The sequence below is a fragment of the Arachis hypogaea genome, chromosome 11 (assembly GCF_003086295.3).
Source record: "Arachis hypogaea cultivar Tifrunner chromosome 11, arahy.Tifrunner.gnm2.J5K5, whole genome shotgun sequence".
In the NCBI taxonomy this organism is placed as follows: Eukaryota; Viridiplantae; Streptophyta; class Magnoliopsida; order Fabales; family Fabaceae; genus Arachis; species Arachis hypogaea.
Window position 1 is genome coordinate 82023231 of NC_092046.1, and position 15119 is coordinate 82038349.

Consider the following 15119-nt stretch of genomic DNA (forward strand, 5'->3'; position numbering starts at 1 on the left):
CAACAGGTGTTCAGACCCCAATCAAGACAGAAGTTCTAAACAGGGAGACAGTAGCCACACCCCCTGCTGAGAGTTATAGTGCTCCTAGTGCTATGGGTGGTGACCACCCTCAAGGAGACACTCACACCTACGACTAGTGGACACCTGAGCTAGTTAATACTTCTCCCACTAAGTTATTTGAGGAGGTGCATCCCTGTAGGGCCTTCACAGAAAGCCTAATGCTCTCTGAGAAGAAGACCTTAAACGAAGGTGAGACAGTAGTCTTTACCAAGGAGGTTGAACCTCAGGAGCTTGCTACTGAGGGACTAAAGGCAACCAAGAACCAAGAGGACCCTGAGAATGCCATTGAGCTTGCCCTTACAGAAGTGAAAGAGACTCAAGAACCACCTCTCATTGGCATGCAGAGAAAGCTTGAAGATGAGAAATTGACTCATCTCTCAGGAAGTTTCTTCTGAAGTAGAAGCTTATGATCCTAATCAACCTACCATGGAAGAGGTGAATTACATGGGAGAACCCTATGGAAATACCTACAATCCTTTATGAAAGAATTATCCTAACCTTTCCTGGAAGGATAACAGAAGCCTTAGCGAGGTTTCAATAATAATCAAAGTGGAAGGAACTAGAATAGGTTCAACAACAGACCAACATTTCCATCTTCTCAAGGGAATATGGAAACCCCTAAGCAGAGCCTATCTGACTTAGTCACTCTAGTTTCAAGCCTCTCTAAGACCACTCCTAGTTTCATAACTGAAACAAGGTTCTCCATTAGAAATTTGGAGGTACAAGTTGGTCAACTGAGTAAGAGGATCCCTAAGACTCCTCCTGACACCCTTCCTGGTAACACTGAAGTAAACCTAAGAGAAGACTGCAAGGCCATCACCACTGAGGCTGAGGTTGAATCTGGAGAGACTGGGAAGGCATTCGACGCCAATGAAGAAGATATCACTGGGCGTTCAATGCCCATCCAGGAACCAGAGATGGCGTTGAACGCCAGCCGGAGAGCACTGGCTGGGCGTTCAATGCCCAAAAAAGCAGCAAAGCTAGTGTTGAATGCCTGATAAACCCCAAGTTGGTGGTTTATCTTGTGCATTAGTTTAAGGGATTTTATCAACTTTTCTCATATTTATTCAATAAAATAGCATAGTTTTGTAATTCTCCTGTAATTTGTGCCTAAGCGTAAAAACATGCTTTTTCGGCCGTTAATTGGTTAATTTTAATTCACCTTTGATTCCACTAGATGCCTTGATGTGTTTGTTAGTGAATTCAGGTTGAAAAGGCAAGGAATGGATCAAAGGAGTGAAGAGAAAAGCATGAAAAGTGGAGAATTCTTGGAAAAGCAAGGATTTGGAGTGCATTCATCGACGCGCATGTGTGATAGACGCGCACACGTTAATATGAAGTCGCATGGCAACGCGTACGCGTGGGAAGTAAAATGCCAAGTGACGCGTACGCATCGCAGCTCGCATGTGACCTCATTATAATGAAAACGCTGGGGGCGATTTCTGAGCTTTCCCGGCCCAGATCTAACTCATTTATGAGGCTATTACATGCAGAATTCATGTGGGGTCAAAGGGAGGGAGCACTTAGTAGAGTTTTGACCGTGCTTTAGTTAGTTTCTAGAGAGAGAAGCTCTCTCTTCTCTCTAGAATTAGGTTAGATGTAGATTAGGATTTCTCTAGATCTAGGTTTAATTCATGCTTTGATTTACTTTTCCTTTACAATTTCTTGTTCCTTTACCTTTCCTTTCCTAGTTTAGTAGTTTACTCTTTGTATATGTTTACCTTGTTGTTGATGCACTCTTGTTTCTTTTATTTTCTTTTAATGAAATTTATGTTTGCTTTCTTTTATTGTTGACTTGAGTTATTTTTGTTAATTTCCTTGCAATTGGTGGTGTAGATTTACTTTTCTTGTAATTTTATCTTGCTTTCCTTTTGTGCCTTCCAAGTTTTTGCCAAAATGCTTGGAAGGATGTTAGAGTAGATTTTCGTGTTCTTGGCTTGGGATGGTAACTTAGGTGAACTTGAGTTGCTAATGTCCAAGTGATTGATAATTAGTGTCCATTGATTCTAGCTTTCACTAAGTTAATTAGTGAGTGGCTAGGACTTATGGATTAGCATTGATATAGCTCATTTGACTTTCGTTCACTTGTTAGAGGATGACTTAATGGGATTGATCCTTGCAATTATCATGTTGTGGTTAGTAACAAGGATAAATATTGGTGCACGAATTTGTATATGTCAATATCAATATTACTATTTCTTACAAATTCGCACAACTTACCAGCAAGTGCACTGGGTCGTCCAAGTAATAACTTACGTGAGTAAAGGTCGAATCCCACGGAGATTGTTGGTTTGGAGCAATCTATGGTTATCTTGCAATTCTTAGTCAGGATATAATATCAATAATAATTCTTAGTTTGAATTGTAAAAAGGTGAAAGGGCATAAAATAAATACTTGTTATGCAGTAATGAATAATATGTTGGAGTTTTGGAGATGCTTTGTCATCTGAGTTTCAGCTTTTCTCTTGTACTCCTCTTCAAACATGCAAGTTTCCTCCCATGGCAAGCTGTGTGTTGGTGGATCACCGTTGTCAATGGTTACCATCCGTCCTCTCAGTGAAAATGGTCCAGGTGCACTGTCATCGCACGGTTAATCATCTGCCGGTTCTCGATCATACTGGAATAGGATTTACTATCCTTTTGCGTCTGTCATTACACCCAGCACTCGCGAGTTTGAAGCTCGTCACAGTCATCCAATCCCTGAATCCTACTCGGAATACCACAGACAAGGTTTAGACTTTCTGGATTCTCATGAATGCTGCCAATGGATTCTAGCTTATACCACGAAGATTCTGATTAAGAAATCTAAGAGATACTCATTCAATCTAATGTAGAACAGAGGTGGTTGTCAGGCACACGTTCATGGGTTGAGAATGATGATGAGTGTCACGGATCATCACCTTCGTCATAATGAAGCGCGAATGAACATCTTAGATACGAACAAGCGTATTTGAATAGAAACCAGAAATACTTGCATTAATTCATCGAGACACAGCAGAGCTCCTCACCCCCAACAATGGAGTTTAGAGACTCATGCCATCAAAAAGTACAAAGTTCATATCTAAAAATGTCATGAGATCCAAAATAAATCTCTAAAAGTTGTTTAAATACTCAACTAGTAACCTAGGTTTACAGAAAATGAATAAACTATGATAGATAGTGCAGAAATCCACTTCTGGAGCCCACTTGGTGTGTGCTGGGGCTGGGACTTAAGCTTCTCACGTGCCTAGGCTGTTTCTGGAGTTAACCGCTAGGTTGTAACCTGTTTCAGGCGTTCAACTCCCATTTGTAACCTGTTTCTGGCGCTGAACGCCAGACTGCAACATGAAACTGGTGTTGAACGCCAGGTTACGTCGTTTATCCTTGAGCAAAGTATGGACTATTATATATTGCTGGAAAGCCCTGGATGTCTACTTTCCAACGCAATTGGAAGCGCGCCAATTGGGGTCCTGTAGCTCCAGAAAATTCATTTCGAGTGCAGAGAGGTCATAATCCAACAGCATCAGCAGTCCTCTTTTCAGCCTGAATCAGATTTTTGCTCAGCTCCCTCAATTTCAGCCAGAAAATACCTGAAATTACAAAAAAAAAAAACACAAAAAATCATAGTAAAGTCCAAAAATATGAATTTTTCCTAGAAACTAACGAAAATAAACTAAAAACTAACAAAAACATACTAAAAACTACATGAAATTAACCCCAAAAAGCATATAAAATATCCACTCATCACAACACCAAACTTAAACTATTGCTTGTCCCCAAGCAACTAGACAAATAAAATAGAATACAAATAAGTCACGAAGCAATAATATCTCACATTTTTTGAGTGATGCTCAGATTCTAATTAGATGAGCGGGACTAGTAGCTTTTTGCTTCCAAACAGTTTTGGTATCTCGCTTTATCCATTGAAGCTCAGTATGATTGGCATCTATAGGAACTTAGAATTCAGATAGTGTTATTGATTCTCCTAGTTCAGTATTTTGATTCTTGAACACAGCTACTTTATGAGTCTTGGTCGTGGCCCTAAGCACTTTGTTTTCCAGTATTACCACCGGATACATAAATGCCACAGACACATAATTGGGTGAACCCTTTCAGATTGTGACTCAGCTTTGCTAAAGTCCCCAATTAGAGGTGTCCAGGGTTCTTAAGCACACTCTTCTTTTTGCTTTGGACCTTGACTTTAACCGCTCAGTCTCAAGTTTTCACTTGACACCTTCACGCCACAAGCACATGGTTAGGGACAGCTTAGTTTAGCCGTTTAGGCCAGGATTTGATTCCTTTAGGCCCTCCTATCCACTGATTCTCAAAGCCTTGGATCCTTTTTATTACCCTTGCCTTTTGGTTTTAAGGGCTATTGGCTTTTTCTACTTGCTTTTTCTTTTTCTTTTATTTTCGCTCTCCTTTTTTTTTTCTGCAAACTTTTGTATTCACTGCTTTTTCTTGCTTCAAGAATCATTTTTTATGATTTTTCAGATTATCAAATAATATTTCTCCTTTTTCATCATTCTTTCTAGAGCCAACATATTTAACATTCATAATCATCAAATTCAAAAGACATATGCACTGTTCAAGCATTCATTCAGAAGATAAAAAGCATTGCCACCACATGTAAATAATTAGAATTTTTCTTATTAAAAACTCGAAAGAAAATTGCCTCCTTATTCTAAAGAAAATCTACTATTTTATTCATGTTTAATGATGATGAAAAAAACAAATTATAGCTTAATTGAAGATAAAATCAAAATATAGATACTAATTACTACTATTTATATATAACTTCTAAGGTAAAACTCAAATAAGAATAATTATCATAGAGTTAAGGCTAAGATTAGAACTCAACAACCTTGAAGTTGGGAAGTGGATGCCTCTTTAGTCTGTGGAGTGCTTGGCCCTTCAAGAGATAGTTTTTGATGCTTTAATTCCTTCAGTTCACGCCCTTACTCTTCTTGTTCTCTGAGCAGTTTGCAGAGCATGCTGTTTTGATTTTGCTGTTCTTCCTTTATTTGGTCCATAGCTTCTTGCAACTTAGTAACAGATGCTTCAAGATGTTCCCAATATTCAAATTGAGGGATTTCCAGGAGAAATTCCTGTGCTCTTCTCTTGATGGGGTCATCCTGCACTTGTTGTTTTTCCATTGTGGTTTTAGTGATTGGTTGCTCCACTGAGATATACTCCGTTATTCCCATCCTTACTCCAGCATCTTTGCAGAGCATAGAGATTAAGCTTGGATAAGCCAACCTAGCATCTTTGGAGTTCTTGTTTGCAATTATGTAAAATTTACATGAAATCAGTTGATGAATTCCACTTCTTTTCCCAACATAATGCAATGGATCATCACTGCTCTTTTAACGGTGACTTCAGAACAGTTGCTAGTGGGCAATATAAAGCGCCCAATGAAGTCCAGCCATCCTCTGGCGACTGGTTTGAGATCTTCTCTCTTGAGTTGATTTGGGACGCCCTTGCTGCTGGTGGTCCACCTGGCTCCAGGGATGCATATATCCTCTAGAATCTTATCCAGGCCCTTGTTTGTTCTCATCATTCTCCTATTGAAGGAGTCTGGGTCATCTTTCAGCTGAGGTAGCTTAAAGATCTCCTTGATTTTGTCAGGGTAGATGTGAACAATCTTTCCTCTGACCAAAGTCCGATAGTCATAGAGGGCAGTACCAGATATTCTCTGCATGTCTGTTTGCCACAGATTAACGTAGAACTCCTGAACCATATTCCTTCCCACTTTTGTTTCAGGATTAGCTAGGATTTTCCAGTTCCTGTTTCGAATCTGCTCTTGGATCTCCGGATATTCATCTTCTTTCAGATCGAACTTGACTTCCGGGATTACTGATCTTAGACCCATTATTTTGTAGTAATGGTCTGAATGTTCTTTGGTTAAGAACTTCCCTTGATTCCAAAGTGGTTTTGGAATACTCTCTTTCTTGCCTCTTAGAGTGCGTTATTTTCCTTTAGGAGCCATGATCTTAGTGGGTATGGTTTAGTGATCACGGATAAACACACCAAACTTAGAGGTTTGCTTGTCCTCAAGCAAAAGAAAAGAAAGGAGAGGGACAGAAGGAGAGCTAGGTGCAACTTGTGGAGGAGAGGGGGAGAGGCCGAGCCAATATTTAAGGGGTAGGGGGTGGGTTTCGAAAATCTTTTGAAAAAGATATGATAGAAAAAGTGATTTGGAAAAGATAAGTATGATATGAAAAGATGTTATTTAAAATTGAAAAGATATGAAAGATATTTGAAAAAGATGAATCTGGATTTTGAAAAAGATAATGTGGAGATTTGAAAAGAAGATATTGATGAGTTGAGAAGATTTTAGAAGGAAAAGAGATAGATTTGTTTTGGAGAATTTGAAAAAGAGTTGGATTGGGTTGAAAAAAAAAAGGATTTGTGTTTATGATTAAGATACATTTGATATTTTTGAAATAGGGTTTTTAGAAATTAGTGTTAAAAGATTTTTGGAATTGAGAGTTTGTAACATGTTTATGCAAGAAATCATGAATTGAAACATGAAAATTAAAATTAAAATAAAAATTGTGAAGTAAAAACGAATTTACCTCCTCCCCACCATCCGGGCGTTAAACGCCCAAATGCTGCATGTTTTGGGCGTTTAACGCCCAAATGCTGCTTCTGCTGGGCGTTCAACGCCCAGCTGTTGCTTCTTTCTGGCGTTGAACGCTAGGAACTCCTTTGTCACTGGGCGTTTTTCTGAACGCCCGAGATGCTGTAAATCTGGCGTTAAACGCCCAGAAGGTGCTTCTTTCTGGCGTTCAACGCCCAGAAGATGCTTCTTTCTGGAGTTTAACGCCCAGATGGCTATCCTTACTGGCGTTCAATGCCCAGTGGATGCTTCTTTTGGGCGTTGAACGCCCAAAACAGCCTTTTACTGGCGTTTTCTTGCCAGTGAGCTTCTTTTTTCTGTTTTATGCTCTGAATCCTTCTGTAGCCCTGTGAACTTATGCACTTGATTCTTTACCTTGTTAATATTAGGCTCATGTAATTAAAAATGAAGAATAAAATAAAATAAAATAAAATAAAATAAAATAACAGAAAAAGTTAGCTAATGGCTGGGTTGCCTCCCAGCAAGCGCTTCTTTATTGTCTTTAGCTGGACCTTGCGGAGCTTTTAATCTAGCCTCAGCCTTGAGCACTCTTGCTCAACATTGCCTTCAAGATAGTGCTTGATTCTCTGTCCATTAGCAATGAACTTCTTATCAGAATCAATGTCTTGAAGCTCCACATAACCGTATGGTGATACACTTGTAATCACATATGGTCCCTTCCACCGGGATTTCAGTTTTCCAGGGATTAGCCTGAGCCTAGAGTTAAACAACAGAACCTTTTGTCCTGGTTCAAAGATTCTAGATGACAGCTTTCTGTCATGCCACCTTTTTTATTTCTCTTTATAAAGCTTGGCATTTTCGAAAGCAGTGAATCTGAATTCCTCTAGCTCATTCAGCTGGAGCAATCTTTTTTCTCCAGCTAATTTAGCATCAAAGTTTAGGAATCTGGTTGCCCAGTAGGCCTTATGTTCCAGTTCCATGGGTAGGTGACATGCCTTACCATACACAAGTTGGTATGGAGAGGTCCCTATAGGAGTCTTGAATGCTGTTATGTAAGCCTACAGAGCATCATCCAAGCTTCGTGCCCAATCCTTTCTACGGGTACTTACAGTCCGTTCCAGGATTCTTTTTAGTTCTCTGTTAGAAACTTCAGCTTGCCCATTTGTTTGTGGATGATATGGAGTCACCACCTTGTGGCGAATCCCATACCGGACTATGGTAGAGTAAAGCTGTTTGTTGCAGAAGTGAGGGCCCCCATCACTGATTAGTACCCTAGGGACACCAAACCTGCTGAAGATATGTTTCTGGAGGAACTTCAACACTGTTTTAGTATCATTGGTGGGTGTGGCAACGACCTCTACCCATTTTGATACATAGTCGACTACCACCAGAATATAAGTGTGTTGAGTATGATGGTGGGAAAGGTCCCATGAAGTCAATTCTCCACACGTTAAATAACTCAATCTCCAAGATTCCTTGTTGAGGCATGGCATAACCATGAGGCAGATTACCAGCTCTTTGGTAACTGTCACAGTTACGTACAAACTCTCGGGAATCTCTATAGAGTGTAGGCCAGTAGAAGCCACATTGGAGGACCTTGGTGGCTGTTCGCTCACCTCCGTAATGGCCTCCATATTGTGATCCATGGCAATGCCATAAGATCCTCTGTGCTTCTTCTCTAGGCACACACTTACGGATAATTCCGTCTACACATCTCTTGAAGAGATAGGGTTTATCCCACAAGTAGTACTTTGCATTAGTAATTAATTTTTTTTGTTGCCTGCTGTACTCCTTGGGTATGAACCTTGCAGCTTTATAGTTTGCAATGTCTGCAAACCATGGTGTTTCCTGAATGGCAAACAAATGCTCATCCGGAAAGGTTTCAGAGATCTCAATAGAGGGAAAGGACGCCCCTTCTACTGGCTCTATCCGGGACAGATGGTCAGCCACTTGGTTTTTTGTCCCTTTTCTGTCTCTTATTTCTATATCAAACTCCTGCAGAAACAACACCCATCTTATGAGCCTGGGTTTTGAATCCTGCTTTGTGAGTAGATATTTAAGAGCAGCATGGTTAGTGTACACAATCACTTTGGATCCTACTAAGTATGATCTAAACTTGTCAATGGCATAAACCACTGCAAGCAATTCTTTTTCTGTGGTTGTGTAGTTTTTCTGGGCATTATTTAAAACGCAGGTAGCATAATAAATGACATACAGAAGCTTGTCATGCCTCTGCCTCAGTACTGCACCAATGGTATGGTCACTGGCATCACACATTAGTTCAAATGGTAATGTCCAGTCTGGTGCAGAAATAACTGGTGCTGTGACCAGCTTAGCTTTCAGAGTTTCAAACGCTTGCAGGCACTCTGTGTCAAACACAAATGGCGTTTCATCAGCTAGCAGATTGCTCAGAGGTTTTGCAATTTTTGAAAAATCCTTTATAAACCTCCTGTAGAATCCTGCATGCCCCAGAAAGCTTCTGATTGCCTTAACATTAGCAGGTGGTGGTAATTTTTCAATTACTTCCACTTTAGCTTGATCCACCTCTATTCCTTTGTTTGAAATTTTATGCCCAAGGACAATCCCTTCAGTCACCATAAAGTGACATTTTTTTCCAGTTTAAAACTAGGTTGGTCTCTTGGCATCTTTTCAAAACAAGTGTTAGGTAATCAAGACAGGAGCTGAATGAGTCTCCATATACTGAGAAGTCATCCATGAAGACTTCCAGAAATTTTTCCACCATATCAGAGAAAATAGATAGCATGCATCTCTGAAAGGTTGCAGGCGCATTACATAGCCCAAATGGCATCCTTCTGTAAGAAAACACTCCAGATGGACATGTGAATGCTATTTTCTCTTGATCCTGGGGATCTACTGTAATTTGGTTGTAGCCTGAATAGCCATTGATGAGCAGATAATTTATACGCTTTTTGGCATTATTTTTAGTATGTTTTTAGTATATTTTGGTTAGTTTTTATTATGTTTTTATTAGTTTTTAAATAAAAAATACTCTTTTAGACTTTAATATGAGTTTGTATATTTTTCTGTGATTTCAGGTATTTTCTGGCTGAAATTGAGGGACCTGAGCAAAAATCTGATTCAGAGGCTAAAAAAGGACTACAAATGCTGTTGGATTCTGACCTCCCTGCACTCAAAGTGGATTTTTTGGAGCTACAGAAGCTCAATTGGTGCGCTCTCAATTGCGTTAAAAAGTAGACATTCTGGGCTTTCCAGCAATATATAATAATACATACTTTGCCCGAGATTTTATGGCCTAAACAGGCGTTCCAAGTCAGCTCAAGAATTCTGGCGTTTAACTCCAAAACTGGCACAAAAGCTGGAGTTAAACGCCCAAACTAGCACAAAAGCTGGCGTTTAACTCCAAGAAAAGTCTCTACACATGAAAGCTTCAATGCTCAGCCCAAGCACACACCAAGTGGGCCCGGAAGAAGATTTCTGCATTAATTACTAATTTCTGTAAACCCTAGGCTACTAGTTCTCTATAAATAGGACCTTTTGCTATTGTATTTTCATACTTTTGATCTTTGATAAGTCTTATGCTATCTTAGACACGTTTGGGGGCTGGCCTCACGGCCATGCCTAGACCTTATTCTTATGTATTTTCAATGGGGGAGTTTCTACACACCATAGATTAAGGTGTGGAGCTCTGCTTTTCTTCATGAATTAATACAAGTACTATTGTTTTTCTATTCAACTCAAGTCTATTGCTGCTCCAAGATATTCAGTCGTTCTTCAACTTGATGAACGTGATGATCCGTGACACTCATCATCATTCTCACTTATGAACGCGTGACTGACAACCACTTCCGTTCTACATGCAAACAAGCTTGAATGCATATCTCTTGGGTTTCTAATCTAAGATTGGAACCTTCGTGGTATAGGCTAGAATTATTGGCGGCCATTCCTGAGATCCAGAAAGTCTAAACCTTGTCTGTGGTATTCCGAGTAGGATCTGAGAAGGGATGACTGTGACGAGCTTCAAACTCGCGATTGTGGGGCGTGTGACAGACGCAAAAGGATCAATGGATCCTATTCCAACATGATCGAGAACCGACAACTGATTAGCCGATGCTGTGACAGATCATCAGGACCATTTTCACTGAGAGGACGGGATGTTGCCATTGACAACGGTGATGCCCAACATAAAGCTTGCCATGGAAAGGAGTATGAATGATTGGAAGAAGGTAATAGGAAAGCAGAGGTTCAAGGGGAACAAAGCATCTTCATACGCTTATCTGAAATCCACCAATGAATTACATAAGTATCTCTATCTTTATTTTATGTTTATTTTCATCATCTTAAACTCCATAACCATTTGAATCTGCCTGACTGAGATTTACAAGATGACCATAGCTTGCTTCAAGCTGACAATCTTCGTGGGATCGACCCTTACTCACGTAAGGTTTATTACTTGGACGACCCAGTGCACTTGCTAGTTAGTTGTGCGGAATTCTAACAAAGTGTGATTCACATTAAAGAGCTCCAAGTCCTTTGGCGCCATTGTTGATGATCACAATTTCGGATACCAAGTTTTTGGCGCCGTTGCCGGGGATTGTTCGAGTTTGGACAACTGATGGTTCATCTTGTTGCTTAGATTAGGTACTTTTCAGAATTTTTAAAAATGAATTCTAGAGTTTCAAGGTGATGTTCTTATCATCACAAAAGCTGATTGATTCTCATCAATTTAGCTATTGAATGTAATGTCCTGCTGAAGCTTGGCCAAACATGTCTAATCTTTTTAGACTGAAGCTTTAGACTAACATTGCATGATTCCTGGAATTCTTATTAAAAGTTTTGATTCTCTTTATTTTCTTTTTCATATAAGTTTCGAAAATCACAAAAAAAATTTTTATAAGACCATAAAAATAAAAAAATATTTTATGTTTCTTCTTTGAGTCTAGTATCAATTTTTAAGTTTGGTGTCAATTGCATGACTTTCTTCTTCTTGCATTTTTCGAATTTATACATACTGTTCTTCATTGATCTTCAAGTTGTTCTTGATGATTTCATTGCTCTGATCTTTAAATTCTCTTGTTTAGTGTGTTTTGTTGTTTTTCATATGCATTTTTACATTGTTATAGTCCTTAGTATACAAACTTTTAAGTTTGGTGTCTTACATGCATTATTTATTTGATCTTAGTTGCATTTTTATTGTTTCTCATCATCAAAAATTCAAAAATATTTTTCAAAACTGTCTTTTCAAGTCAATCATACAGAGAATTGAAGATTCAGCACATTCAGCAGAGAAATCAAACAGAAAAAGCTGGGCGTTCAAAACGCCCAGTGAAGAAGGAAAACTGGCGTTTAAACGCCAGCCAGGGTACTTGGCTAGGCGTTTAACGCCCAAAAAGGTAGAGATTTGGGCGTTAAACGCCAGAATGGGCACCATTCTGGGCGTTTAACGCCAGGATGACACTAGAGGGAAGATTTTGTTTTTAATTCACTTTTTTTCAAGTTTTCATAATTTTTCAAAATCAAATATTTTCCAAATCATATCTTTTCTATCATATCTCTTTCAAAATCAATTTCTTTCCATTTTATATTTATTTTTACTATTTTCAAAAATCCTTGCTATAATTCAAGATTTACTTCAAAAATTTTCAAGTTGTTACTTGCCTATTAAAAAAGGATCAAATTTTAAATTTTAGAATCATATCTTCTAATTTCTTGTTAATCAAGTAATCAACTTTAGTTTTAAAACTTTCTCTTTTTAATTTGATTTTCAATCATATCTTCTCAATCACACCCTTTTTCAAAATTAATTTTCAATCATATCTTTTTAAATTTCTGATTTCAAAATCTTTTTCAAAAAAATCACTTGATTTCTTTCCCAATCTTAGTTTTCGAAAATCTCAATCAAATTTTCAAATTTCTTTTTAATTATTTCAAAATCTTTTTAATTTATTTTCGAAAATTCTTCCCCTCTTTTCACATCCTTCTATTTAAAGGACTAAGACTCCTCATCAAGGTGCAATTCGAACTTTGTCCCTCTTGATAAGTTCGAATTCCCTCTTCTCCACCTCCTCCTTCTATTCTTCTTTTCTTCTGACACTTCAAGGAATCTCTATACTGTGACATAGAGGATTCCATACTTTCTTGTTCTCTTCTCTTTCATATGAGCAGGAACAAAGATAAAGGCATACTTGTTCAAGCTGATCCTGAACCTGAAAGGACCTTGAAGAGAAAGCTAAGAGAAGCTAAAGAACAATTCTCTTTAGAGGGCCAAACAGAACTCTTCAAGGAAGAAGAAACCATGGCAGCCGAAAACAACAACAATGCCAACAATGCAAGGAAGGTGCTTGGTGACTTTACTGCACCTACTCTTGATTTATATGGGAGAAGCATCTCAATCCCTGCCATTGGAGCAAACAACTTTGAGCTTAAGCCTCAATTAGTTTCTCTAATGCAACAGAATTACAAGTTTCATAGACTTCCATTGGAAGATCCTCATCAGTTCTTAGCTGAATTCTTGCAAATCTGTGACACTGTCAAGACCAATGGGGTTGACCCTGAAGTCTACAGACTTATGCTCTTTCCTTTTGCTGTAAGAGACAGAGCTAGGACATGGTTGGATTCACAACCTAAAGAAAGCCTGAACTCTTGGGAAAAGCTAGTCAATGCCTTCTTGGCAAAGTTCTTTCCACCTCAAAAATTGAGCAAGCTTAGAGTGGAAGTCCAAACCTTTAGACAGAAGGATGGTGAGTCCCTCTATGAAGCTTGGGAGAGATACAAGCAATTGATCAGAAGGTGCCCTTCTGACATGCTTTCAGAATGGAGCATCATAGGAATCTTCTATGATGGTCTGTCTGAACTATCCAAGATGTCATTGGATAGCTCTGCTGGAGGATCTCTTCATCTAAAGAAGACGCCTACAGAAGCTCAAGAACTCATTGAAATGGTTGCAAATAACTAATTCATGTACACTTCTGAAAGGAATCCTGTGAATAATGGGACAAATCAGAAGAAAGGAGTTCTTGAGGTTGATACTCTGAATGCCATATTGGCTCAGAATAAAATATTGACTCAGCAAGTCAATATGATTTCTCAGAGTTTGTCTGGAATGCAAGCTGCACTAGGCAGTACTAAGGAAGCTTCCTCTGAAGAAGAAGCTTATGATCCTGGGAACCCAGCAATGGAAGAGGTGAATTACATGGGAGAATCCTATGTAAACACCTATAATCCTTCATGGAAAAATCATCCAAATCTCTCATGGAAGGATCAACAGAGACCTCAACAAGGTTTCAACAACAACAATAGTGGAAGAAACAGGTTTAACAATGGCAAGCCTTTTCCATTACCTTCTCAGCAACAGACAGAGAATTCTAAGCAAAACCCCTCTGACTTAACAACCATTGTCTCTGATCTAATCAAAACCACTCAAAGTTTCATGACTGAAACAAGGTCCTCCATTAGAAATTTGGAGGCACAATTGGGTCAGCTGAGTAAGAAAATTACTAAACTCCCTCCTAGCACTCTCCCTAGCAATACAGAAGAGAATCCAAAAAGAGAGTGCAAGGCCATAACCACAACCCACACGGCCGAACTTGGAGAGGAGGAAGAGGCAGTGATTCCCACTGAGGAAGACCTCAATGGACGTCCACTGACCCCCATAGAGTTCCCTAATGAGGAACCATGGGAATCTGAGGCTCATACTGAGACCATAGAGATTCCATTAAATCTACTTCTGCCATTCATGAGCTCTGATGAATATTCTTTCTCTGAAGAGGATGAAGATGTTACTGAAGAGCAAGTTGCTAAGTACCTTGGAGCAATCATGAAGTTAAATGCCAAGTTATTTGGTAATGAGACTTGGGAGGATGAACCTCCATTGCTCATCAAAGAACTGGATGACTTGACTGGGCGGAGATTACCTCAAAAGAGACAGGACCCTGGAAAGTTCTCAATCCCTTGTACCATAGGCACAATGACCTTTGAGAAGGCTCTGTGTGACCTAGGGTCAACCATAAACCTTATGCCTCTCTCTGTAATGGAGAAGCTAGGGATTATTGAGGTACAAGCTGCAAGAATCTCACTAGAGATGGCAGACAATTCAAAGAAACAGGCTTATGGACTTGTAGAGGATGTCTTGGTAAAAGTTGAAGACCATTACATCCCTGCTGATTTCATAGTCCTAGAGACTGGGAAGTGTATGGATGAATCCATCATCCTTGGCAGACCCTTCCTAGCCACAGCAAAAGCTGTGATTGATGTTGACAGAGGAGAATTGATCATTCAAGTGAATGGAGACTCCCTTGTGTTTAAAGCTCAAGGATATCCCTCTGTCACCATGGAGAGGAAGAATGAAGAGCTTCTCTCAATACAGAGTCAAACAGAGCCCCCACAATCAAACTCTAAGTTTGGTGTTGGGAGGCCACAACCAAACTTTAAGTTTGGTGTTGAACCCCGACATTCAAACTCTAAGTTTGGTGTTGGGAGGTTCCAACATTGCTCTGAACACCTGTGAGGCTCCATGAGAG

The 15119-nt window shown here is 39.3% G+C and overlaps 1 non-coding gene across 1 annotated transcript; it reads right to left on the minus strand.

The window, feature by feature from the left end:
• Positions 1-13300: 13300 nt before the first annotated feature.
• Positions 13301-13408, minus strand: LOC112725960 (small nucleolar RNA R71). The gene has a single exon (XR_003165037.1). It is a non-coding gene; the product is annotated as a small nucleolar RNA R71 (small nucleolar RNA).
• Positions 13409-15119: the final 1711 nt, after the last annotated feature.